At 32.8% G+C, this 12,652-nt stretch overlaps 1 long non-coding RNA gene across 1 annotated transcript; it reads right to left on the reverse strand.

Annotated features, from left to right (window-relative positions):
• Positions 1–1,178: 1,178 nt before the first annotated feature.
• Positions 1,179–10,684, reverse strand: LOC128213318 (uncharacterized). The gene is made up of 4 exons (XR_008257712.1): positions 10,529–10,684; positions 5,867–5,929; positions 4,634–4,705; positions 1,179–3,521 (listed from the first exon to the last, which is right to left on the reverse strand). It is a non-coding gene; the product is annotated as an uncharacterized LOC128213318 (long non-coding RNA).
• Between the last annotated feature and the right edge of the window lie 1,968 nt (positions 10,685–12,652).

The raw sequence follows: 12,652 nt of genomic DNA on the forward strand, positions 1-12,652 counted from the left end.
GTCAGTTGTCAATGACCTTGAATGCTGTCATTTCAATGTGTAGTCCACCAGCCAAGAAAAGATATTCATCTCCTCCATGTGTTTAAGGAATGTTCCACTGTATTGTTTTTGCAATTGTAAGCTTTTGTTGATCTATTACTAGCACATGATTTGGCCAGTGTTGAGGTATTCTGTTGCAGCTCTAACTACATTAATCGAGCGTTTTATCAGTGTTTCCGAATACGCGAATTCATGGGGCATAAGAGTCTCAACTGTACTAGGAGCTGTTTAAACCTGCTATAAGAAAGCATTGTATGCAGATCATGAGACAAATTTTTCATTTGCCAGCTCCTGTTTACTGAGCAGTCCCAAGATTTTCTCCATTGTCCGTGGATCTGGTCTGATCATGAGCAACACACTATTTGGATGGCAAAAGATAGGTTAGGATTAAAATAACATGACGAAGAAAGAGTGGTGGCAGAGATATACGACAAGTTTTTTTTTTAGAAGATACACATGGGAATGTGGTTGCGGCTTTATGGCACGCATAAAAAGGTGCTCGTTAAGTTCTAAAGAAACCTTCAGTGTTTGTAATAAAGAACTACGTAATTTGTTTACTTAGTCACCAAGTAAATGAGTCTATGACATATAGTTACAAAGATAACACATCTGAAGAAATGGTCGGCCATTTTGAAAAATTGGCAACAACAGTACATTTCAGTATAATCTACAATACACATTAAGAAATTCTGTATAAAATAACCAAGATTGTCATAAAAATGTTTTCCAATAGTCATAAAAACTGGATGAAAGGTGTGAAATCTCACTTCATATGACATTTTGTTTTCAATTTATCCATTTATTAAACAAAAAAATGCTTAAATGAAATGTCCAATTTTTAATCAAGCCTCCATATGAATGTTTTTTTTTCTTTTATTCAAAACAGATATATCAAATATGCTGGAACGTTCAGGATATATATCTGAGAACTTTTGGTAATCAGTTAAATAGTAAACATTCTGATTTTTTTATTTGGGACGAAAAAAGCCCTATCCTAAAATATAATTATTTTCTTTTAAAATTTGTGCTCAAAAATTGATGTAAAATGATAAAATGATAGTATCAGTTACATTATATCTAAATACACTTTTTCGCCAACATATCGTGGGAAAATATTGAATAAACAAGTGAAAACAACCTTTGTTTCAAAGTATGTGAGACACACAATAGTATGTTTAATGTTTTATTGACGTGATTCTAAAGTCTAAGGGCAATTTCCATAACATTAATTCATACATGCTCAATCATAAGGCCAAATAAAAAATAGGTGCGTTTCAGGTAACGCTGCCAAAAATATACGGTAGGTAGGTCGGAATATTTTTATATTTTTTATATTATTTTTTTGATATATTGATTTCAGTAACTGTTGACTTAGAAAGTAACAAAAATAAAAGTCATCAATTTTCAGGTTTATCAGTAGTTTTTAAACATGTTCCATGCTTCAAAGGAAACATTCTTTATTTGTCTGGTTAAATACTTTGACAATGATGGTTGGATTTCAACTAAGTTATGGTACACCACTCTGCTATTATTTAAACTTTCCAGGAACGGTTTTACTTTTCTGTATGCACCCTTTTGCTTTCAATCACCCTCTGTAGAATGCTAACCTCCCTGTAACATAATTAAATGAAGAGTGGGACAGCAGATTTACCATATAAGCCATCAGCCAAGGAAACCTCAATGCTGTCAAGAGGACCTGGGGGTTCAGGTTTGAAGAACAAGTAACATGCAGGTTTTATTGCCAAAATTGCACACTTAAGTCTGATATATTAATCCGAAAGTCAGTATCTGACACATTTGTATCTGACAAGAAAATATAGTTCAAGAATTGAAATATACCTGCCACACAAGCACAAACTACCCGCAATTTATCTTAGAGTTCGGACAATCTAAAAATTCGGACATCCATTTATATTTTCAAAAATAATTTATTTTAGGTACCTAATTTTCGGACACCCAAAGGACATCGATTGTAACTTTTACAGTCACTAAGTCTCACAGACAAAAAATATTGATCTTTATCCTTACAATGCCTGGCTAGATTGCCTAACCGTATACATCACTGTGATAAGTTAGTTAGTTACTACCCATCCTAAACGATTTATTGCCTGTTGAAAAGGATGTGTGATATATTTAATGGAGGATTAAAGAAACAACAAGGGCAATCAAGAGATTAAGAAAACACAGACATGACATGTTTGTAAAACGATCCGCCAATAAACTTTGAAACCTGTACCACACTTTTAATATAGACTTTATGAAGCAATAATCGTACAGTAATACTCATTGTAACATCAATAGAACAATAAAAATCAACACATTCAATGCTACAGGTAACTATTTAATGTGATGAATTAAAGTTAGAAATGCAATACTTAAGATACAATCGAAAACACCACTCAGAAATATTAATCCTGCATAGCAATATCCATGCTCTCCATGAGATCCTCGTGGGTATAACTGAGAGTTATGTGACGTCACACAATGTGACTGTTTGATCTGAAGCCGATAAAAGATGTTTATTCATTTCAATGCATGTATAAAATGGTGTTGAATGAGATTTTAATTAACTTGATGAAGGAGTTACACTTATAGGCGTACTAACCATTGATAACTACGGATAAATTAATAATTGGTAAAATGTAGACATGAAGAAAAAAGGCAGGTTTACCATACATGTAGATATGTAAAAATGGTTATTTTCTATGAATTCGGAGAGCGAAAAATTAATAATTTCAAGGTGTCCAAACTCTAAGGTGAAGTACGATAAATACATTCAGAAATCCAACTCTAATATTGTCAACTTTACGTACATACATTTCGTAACAAATGCTTTTCGTACCCAAATCACATTTTTTTTCAGGGAAAAATAGGTTAGGGTCGGCGGGAAAAAAATAGGGTCGGTCGATTAACCTGAAACAGACCTATTTTTTATTTGGCCTAATGGAGTGCGAAGAAGAATACATATTTGTGAAATACATTAAACAGTTAAACTCGAATCAGGCAAAATTATATTTAAGTATGTGAGAGCTCAAAACGCATTTTAATAACCCATTTCGTTTCAGTTGTCTCGCTTTGTCATTTGCACATAAATTGACATATCTTATGAAATAAACTGTAAGTTTATTTATCAATCTTAACTTTTAACATATATTTAAGTTAATCAAATACAAAAATAATTATTTAAATTTAATATCTTTGTTTGTTATTATTCACATCCGTTGCTATAGATTTACACTTCAATCAAAATTAAATTTATACAAATGATTTGAATTCGGTTCTTTTTCACAGTTTCAGTTACCTCCCTTCGTCCATCTTAAACGATTGAACACACTTCTGAACAGTTCGTTACATGCTGATAAAAATGAAATAAGAAAGATGTTCTAGGAAGATAATGATCACTAAGAGGAACGCGTATTAATCACGTCTTCTGTTCGTTTTCCCGATATTTCCTTTGCCGTTTCCATTGTTAGCATTTGCCCCTGAAACATAAATAGTCAAACTTAAATCCCACACAAACATTGCTAGGTTTAAAGTTTATTCAAAGGGACATACTTTTGTAATAACCGCGATTGATTATGGCATGTTTATCAAGGCATCTGATTTGATTCTGAAATTAACTACAGGTAACAATTCACCAATTCACATAAATCTGGTGTATAAGCACCAATTAAAACATAGTATCATAAAATATGGTAGCAAGGGACTACAAATCGTAATTAAACTGACTGGGCCCAATTTAGAAATGTCTTTAAGTTAATCGGTTTAAATATATACTTAACCGCGGTCGAGCCCGTGTAATATATGTTAATAAATAAGTGATTTGATATTGGTCCTGTTATTTGTCCGAGGGCAGTCGTATTGGCATGAGGCCGAAGGGCTAGGGCAATACGACTGTACCGAGAACAACTAATAGGGCCAATGTCAAATCACTTATTTATTGGCAATTTTAATAAATAACTTCATGCACTTGATGGATTCAAAGTTTAAACACTAAATTCATTAAAAAAAATTAACATATAACACAAAGAAATACATAACATATTTAACCATTTTTATGGATTTTTAAAATAAAATGGCTGCCGATTCCGAATTTCCAGCTGCTTATCTATATCATTTTTTGGCCCTGTTTAATTAGCCAATCAAATTCTTTAAAATGCGGGCTTTATATCTATATCACTATTTGGCCCGGGGCCGCTATCTGATATAGATATTGGCACTGTTATAGAGGGGGCCTTTGTATTATTGGACGAGACAAAAGCTGTGTTTAAGGGCTAATCATTAATAGTTATTTAATAATGTGTGGAAATAAATCGGTTGTTGTGTTTTTTTGATACACCAAGACGATGTTTCCTGGTTGGATTCTAATCTAGGACATCTTTGATGACAAAAACGGACGCCTAAACCCGTACCCCACTATGACTGTTAACCCTTTTTTAATCTAGATGGCGATGACATAGCAAAGTCATTTGTTGTCACCACTAGATCGACATAGATATTATCCAGTCTGACTATCTCTAAAGCATCGGCCCTATTATGTCACATATATTAGTAAGTGGTCATTTCAACTTTCAGAAAACATAATAATGCATACCAGATACAGCTAAATATTGGGTATCACCTCCACCAAAACCACACGCTGGCACGGCAGGTAGAGGTATCACTTCTGTAAGCAAAAGCAATTCATGACTATTAGAAACATAAGATGATACAAGACGTTACCTTATAAAAGCAATCCCACTTCTCTTTAATGGCATCTTTCGAGATAACTTTTGTATATCTTACCACAATTGTTGAAGTTTCAGAAATGTGTTCTACAGATCTCATGGCAATTGTTTAGCACTTTTCCAATACAACTCTTACGAACATCAAACTTGCTACAGTGGCCAAAATGTTCCGCTTCATTTAGAACTTTTGACTCTTAAAATAAAATGTTAGTCAGTGAACGAAATCATGAACATATGCACATATGTAAATATAATTATCGTATTAAGAGAAATCTTAATAACAATATCAGCAAAACGATTCTATAATCTAAACTATGATCAAGATAGTTTTAATAAGATTCAAGGAGAGATCCAATATTATAGTGTTGTTTTATCCCCTTCAAATTAAATAGTTGGTTTAAATTGAATAATTTATTTTTATTCTTTTAATAACTACAGACACGATGATAACCTTTCTACAGAAATGTCAAAAGCTTACCGTTATTGCACTGTGCACATCTTTTACAATGTCATATGGTAATGTTTCGTTCTTGTAATTCAATTTGAGTAGCTGATCATTTATTAAGGTCTCAGACTAAAGTTAGTAAAAGTTTTTATAAAGTACATGTGGAGATAATCAGGAAACAACTATTACAAATCTTAAATCCTAACATTTACCAGTGACGATATGTTTCTGGAAGCTTTGCGTCTCTTGTTTGGTGGATGTTTGGATTTTAAATATGATTTCGGGTAAATCCTAGCCCACTGCCCTTGTTCATATAGCTTCCTTTTTTATTGTAGAGATGGGGTAGTTGCACAATAACAAGACCCAATATCTATAAAGTGTTAGGTTAACGAAGGTTTATTTTCAGCACCATCAATTCGAAAAAATAAAAGAACAAATAGTTGGTGCTTGGAATCTATGTTATGAACAAATCTGAACCATATGTTTTGTTAAGTTAAGTATACAAAATGCTTCCTGTTTCACCAAACAATTTGGAAATGCTTGGATTGAAGGGTTAATTTGTCAAAGTCAATGATTTGTATTACTTTGTTTGATGTTCGCTGTATTTGGTATAAACTATGTACAATCTTACGTTCGAAGAATTAAAAATAATTACTTGATACTCGAATTCGGGCTGCCATCCGATTGATGTGTTGTTCACCATTTCCTTGGCCATCATCTGCAAGGAAAATCGTTAATACAAAAGTCAGTTTTAAGATAATGTTTATTGGTACATATATACGTTAAAAACATAATTCAGTACTTCATTATTTAATAATTTAGTTTACTTCATTGTTAGGTGACATTAGTTTCATTAGAGTAAACCATGATAAATTATGTGTATAATGTATTTATCAGGATTAGGTTAGAATGTTCTAGACTTTTCTTTTCATTACATGTATAGAGGTTAAAGAATAAACAAGATTCTTATAGAGTATAGTATAATAGCCTTAAGGATCTTTGTTGTTGTTCAAATTGTGAATCTGGTTCCTGTTTTCTATTGGATTTATTCAGGATTTTAAAAAAAAGTTTTGCAGATTAAATTTTGAATTGTTTCATATTATGGTCAGATTATAACATTTCTGATTGAGACTAGAAACAAAAAGTCATGACATTCAGCTTAGATAATTGTGTTACTATGTTCTACCAGGAGGTGTTCAATTGGGTTATAAAAACTGATTTGCTCAATCTTGTCAAGCATTACATTGTTTTTTAAATTAAGTTTTAAGAGAAATTGGGAATGCTTTGATCCGTTATTTAGTGAACGAGGTGATTTTTTACGAAAGTGCACTATGTTTCATAGAATCACACTCTGAATTAGATGAACTTGAACTAGAGTTTAAACGCAGGTAAGAAGAGAGACAAATCCAAAAGAGATAGATGCAAATGCCGCAGTAAGAAAAAGAACGTGAAAAACCAATGTATTTTTAGTTAAAATTGATGGTGTTAGAAATTCAAGAGCGAACAGTCAGTCTGAATCAAAACAGTGTTTAAAAATATTTTTACCACGCCATTAGGGTTATGTGCTACACTTTGAACAGGATGCAGAAAATCTGAAATGGTCCAAAGAGCACTGGGCCTTACGATTGCAGAGTGTTTTAATCGACAAAGCGTTAAATTGGTTACGCAGCTTAGTGTTGAACATAGCCCTGAATATGGCACGATTTATAGGTGGCAGGTATATATATATATATTTATCATGTATATAAAGTCATTCGTGGAGGAGAACAAGTTAAACCCTTCAAGGAAGCTTCTCGTTTTGCCGATGACTATCCTGGTAAGACCATTGTTAATGTTCATGTGATTTTCTTCCAACAGGTCATGCACGAGTTTGGGATCAAGCAATAGAGTTTATCAGTCGTTTATCATGAAATTCAAGAGTTATAAGAAAGGTTCCACCAGACATCTTACAGTCATACCGTTAAGACACCTAGGGACATCAATTTGCTTTATTTTAAGTAATATAGACTGTACAAGAATAATTTAGTTTCAGCCTTTTTGATGACGTTTTTGGTCATACTATTCGTGGACCATATAACTATATAAGAGGCACAAACTCCTGTCAGTCATTGAAAAACTTCATAAAATTTGCTTCAGCATTTGTCTCACTCTCAAAATGTCAGAGTGCAAGTTGAAACAAAGGTATGATGTGAATGATAAAGTGAGGATGTTTAAACTTGCTGATATTGTCTTTATTCCTGTGCCTAGACCTGGCAAACCATTACAGGCTAAATTTGTTGTTCCATACTGCTGCCAAGAACGCCAGTTATCCAAATTATGTTGTATACACTCATGGAATCGTGAACAAACACAACAAATGTCAGGATAAGATTAATGCAGAGACAACGACTTTTCTTCTACTAAACCAGTGTTGATTGTAAACTCTATCACACTGGAATCGTGTACGATTGAATCAGAGTACAATTGTGATACATTTCATAACTCTGATCCTGGCCAAGTTAAGTTTAAACACTGCGACATTCGGAACAATCTAGACCAGAAACTGGATTACCCCGAACCATAACAAAGGTAATAATTAGAACTATTGATACACGAATATGAGCTCTTATGTCCTAATTTTCAAATAAGACTGATAAATCAGTGATTAATGACGTTGAAATATATCCATTCAGAATGAATTTTACCAAACACCAATACCTTAGAGCTGAAGTGAAATATGTGTTGAAAAAAGTAGTAAATGAACAGAGCCACAGCATATACAATGTTTCCATGTAGTCTGCTGCTGAAACCAAATAAGATATACCGAATGTGCCAAGACTACACTGAAGTGAATTATGTGACCTTATTAACGGTTTTATCCCCAAACCGATAATTGATGATAACATCAAAAAATGAGAAAAGCGAAATATGTAACCAAATTTGATATTTTCAATAGATTTTAGGAAGTTCCACGTACAGACCGATATACTAGAGATATCAGCCTTTGTACCATATGATGGCTTGTACAAGTACAAGGTTATGCCATTTGTGATGAGCAATCGCCAGCTACATTTGGGCGGCTTGTATATATGATGATCCCTGGTCTTGATGCTTGTAATGCAAATATCGATGACGTCATCATCTAATCCGACACATTGAATTACAATCTTCAGAAAATCAGGGCTTTCTTCGATCGATTCATGCAAGCCAAGTTGACCAACACTCTTACAGATAGTGAATTTTGTCATGCTGCTGTAACATATAAGGTCATTTGGTGGGATATAGTCAGAGTAGACTTATAGATGCAAAAGATCAAAGCTGTATGTGATTTCCTGTGCATACATGTAGAGGAAAACTGATGCGATTTCTTGGTACGGCTGGTTATTATCAAAAATTATGTTAGAACTTTTTGGTGATTGCAGAACCTTAGACAAATTGGCTTGAAAAAGAAAATATTGCCAAGAAAGCTTGTGAGAGACTGAAAGACATTAATCATTTCTCTTGGCACAACATTTTAACAGTGACATTAGTACAGGTGCTGTATTGGTACAAGAGGACCGAATGTGGGTTGAATATCCAGTGTGTAACTTTTCTTAATTGTTTAACAAACACCAGAGACCTACTCTACAATAAATCTCTTGTCCTTGCTTTTCAACATTTTGAAGTTACTTGACTTCTTCAAATTTACTCATTGCTGTTTTCGGCGATCACAAACCCCTCATTCATTTACATAAATTGAAAAACAAAAATCAAAGGATGCTGAGGTGGAATTATTTCTTGCCGGAAAATGATCATGAAATGACACATATAAAGTGAAGAGAAATAGTTGCACATCATAATAATCTGGTTTATTCCCTAGTGCACTACCCAGATTCATTGAAATTAACTTAGTTTTCCCCTTTGATAATTTTAGAATGTTTTTATCAAAATGTGTTTAAAATGTTCTAAAATTGTCTATGTATTTTATTTTTTGATGTTTAAGATCAACCAAAACTCTTATAGAGTTTAAATGTCGTTAAGGATTTGTGTTGTATTTCCTGGAACCTTTTTTTTTTGGTATAATGGGCAAACTTCTCTGATCTTGGGTCTGTCCAAAAAAATCTGTATAAGTTTACGTGTTTATAAAAGTTTCCCTAGTGCCAGAAGATTTCTAAAATCTTGGATTTAATGACAATGTGGATTACATTTTAACCTTTTGTGGGACTTATTTTGAAAGTGGTGATGGATTTAAATAGCAATCATACGGTCCAATATTTGATAAAGTATATAAAATGTGTTGTAATTTAAAGGTTGTTTCTGGTTGCGTTTGGTGGTCGTTACAAAAAATAAAGCCAAACTGACAATATAGCTTGCTTTGTTTACGGTAGTTTTAGATGCTTGTCACTCATAAAAACTATCACCACAGCATACATTTACAAACTCCTTTGCATGCATGTATTTATCACCAATGAGATCATCCTGCACAAAAGTGTATTTTGTGCCAATGTTAATGCTTGAATAAAAATATAACATGCAACAGAAATGTATCCGGCTATCCGGCTAACTGGTCTAAATTATGTTAACCTATTAATTCAGCTTGATAAGTGAACCGAGCTTTAGTTTCATTTAGTGACATAATTAAGGCCTAAATACGAAAAGGGTCTTTAGAACAAAGTTGAACTTATCACATGCTATTAGAAGCGAAAATGATCTTACACACGTCGGCCATTTTGAAAATTACTTCCCCTGAATTTATTCTAATTTAAATTAGTCACATACTATCGATTGGCATCTAAAGTTAAATGTTAACAAACTTCCGCTGTCTTATGAGTATGGCGTTTACCCTGTGCTATTAAACGGGGTTTCTCAGTACCTTTTTCCGAAATAATTTAAGCGCTTCCGAATATTATTTCGAACGATATTGATGTGCACTGAAGTTCCAATTTTAATGGTATATGTGTATGACTTGTGATAATTAAACAACATGAGTAACATATTAACTTTAAAGTCAATTAATATTTATATTAACGTTATAAATACATTGAAATAATTAAACATATTAAACTAATATTTTGCCTTGGTTGTTTTTGCTGTCTTAAATAGTTTTGTCCGCGCCTATTAGCTGGCCTCGTCACCTGTCCCATCACGGCTCAGTGTATTTGAATTCCAGAAGGTACATGAATTAAAAATGACTTCCATTCTCAGTCGTATTAAAATTACTCTTAATATATTATTTTTCAAATTGTAGCTTTATTCCAACTTGAGTAGCTCCTAGTATTTAATGTCACCAAACCGAGTAATGTATATCCCAAATAACACAATATTTTATTGGATTAAGAAAGAAATTGTTAAATTATACCTTTTTAATCCATAGATGGGTCAAAAATATTGTGAATATAGTGTCGAAACTTTTTTAAAACATTGAACAACAAGTAAGCTTAAACAAATACAAATTGTTCCCTTACGATAAGAACATACAAAAGGTTTACTTTGGAATGTAATGGCTAAATAAATATCGATCACGTTACACCAAATATCTACCCTGTATAATCGATACACCTCAACTCGCAATCAATATGTATAAATAAATGACAAAGTGGAACACCTGATATCATTTAAAAACAGATCATTCATCCTCCATACCGGTTATATTTCCAGACCTGGAAAATTTATTTTTTAGCCATCATGAAAGTTAAGTCATGCGCAACAAATCGCCAATTGATTTTTTCAATGTGCAAGTTTATGCAATATAGATTATGAGAAAAACAAAAGAAATGAAAAGTAATTTAAAAAACTTTTTGAAAAGTAAACTACGAAAAAATTCAAACTCTGCATTCTTCAATACCGATAATCTTTCCAATGCTGGAAAATTCATCTTTCACCCTTATAAAATATATATCATGCTCAACAATGCTTCTATTGAAAATATTTTAATGTGCAAGTTTGCAAAATGTGATACCTTTGTAAAAAAAGGTATGCAAGAACAAGTATTAATCGTTTGTTGCCGGTACGGATGGAAAATGCTGACCTTCGGGCAAGCTTCGATTTCGCAATCTGCGACGGTGACCCATAAACATATTTATTTAATTATTTTTATGTAATGAAGGACCTGCAAGAATTAGTATCTAGAAGTATCTATTCCAATTTGTACGTAGTAATAATATGCACGTTTCATAATATCTACGAATTTCATATAAACTATATCAACGATATTAATATCAAATAACCATAGACTATTACTTTGTTAATTACAGGGACATGCCCAGCAGCCAGGTTTCCACGAATGCACTGTTTAAAGGCACAACACTAAAGTCCAACAGCCATTTAAACGAGAGAGTCGCACAGTATACACATACAACACCGATACCGCACATGTATCAAAATACATGATATAGGCTAGTCAATTTAGTATTTGGGTTCAAATATATTCCTTCAAAAACTTTTTTGTGTATTTTGCGATAGGTTATAATTTTGTCTTAAGCTTGTGAAAAGTCCTCACCCAAACTCGCGCGGCATTTCAAACTGCAGACATTTAAAATTCGAACAAAATTTTAGTTTACCGATGACTCGCATTGAGCGCCATACTTACCATTTGCGATTTCAATGGACGGGGCGCATGTTTACAATCATATAAATCAATAGGCTCTTTTCTGTAAACATTAAAACTGTGGAAGACGGTCAATGTTATAAATTCAAACTAATATACAATTTGATAAGATATACGTTTTATTTATTGCCCGTGCATGTTAACATAGTATTGATAAATTCTATACTTCTTGCTTGTACTTTCTTTGATTAGACAAATTCTTATTTCCTTATCAGGTGAATGCATGTCTAGTACAGAGTTCACTGTGTTAAATGCAGAGGGGGACACTGACGTCTTTATTGTTCAAACTGATGTACGATTATCTGAGTACAAACCTTCGGTAAATACAAACCTACAGTTATTATCGGGGAAGACACAGACTTGTAGGTCCCCTTTTTTAAATAAAGTGCAGAAGATTTTTTCTTAAGGAGAGTACACAAGAACATATCAAAGCAGCAGGTGATTACATAGTTTTGTTATTGGATACTGGAAAACCAGAGGAAGAATTTGACACTTTGCGAACCTTAAAATTTATGCAAACGGTGAACACTGCAAAAACGATTCTCCAACTACAAACCTTTTCAACGAAGGCAGCTACAAAGTACCATAGCTAAAACACATACTTAAAAGTGAAATTATGGACTGTAAAATTGCGAATCATAATAATGGGGACGCACCTGTAGAAAACACGGATTTTTTAAAGTACATAATTAAAAATGTAACATGGTTATGTATATATGCATGTAAATAGTTAATATTTTTCTCTAGTTCTCTATACTGATAGATTGTTCTATATAGAATAATACATTTGATAATATAATTTTAAATTGTTTTGTTTTCAAGGACTTCTTTAAGTACATTATTGGAATAATAATAGCTAGTCAAAACTTAATGCTT

The sequence above is a fragment of the Mya arenaria genome, chromosome 13 (assembly GCF_026914265.1).
Source record: "Mya arenaria isolate MELC-2E11 chromosome 13, ASM2691426v1".
Lineage (NCBI taxonomy): Eukaryota > Metazoa > Mollusca > Bivalvia > Myida > Myidae > Mya > Mya arenaria.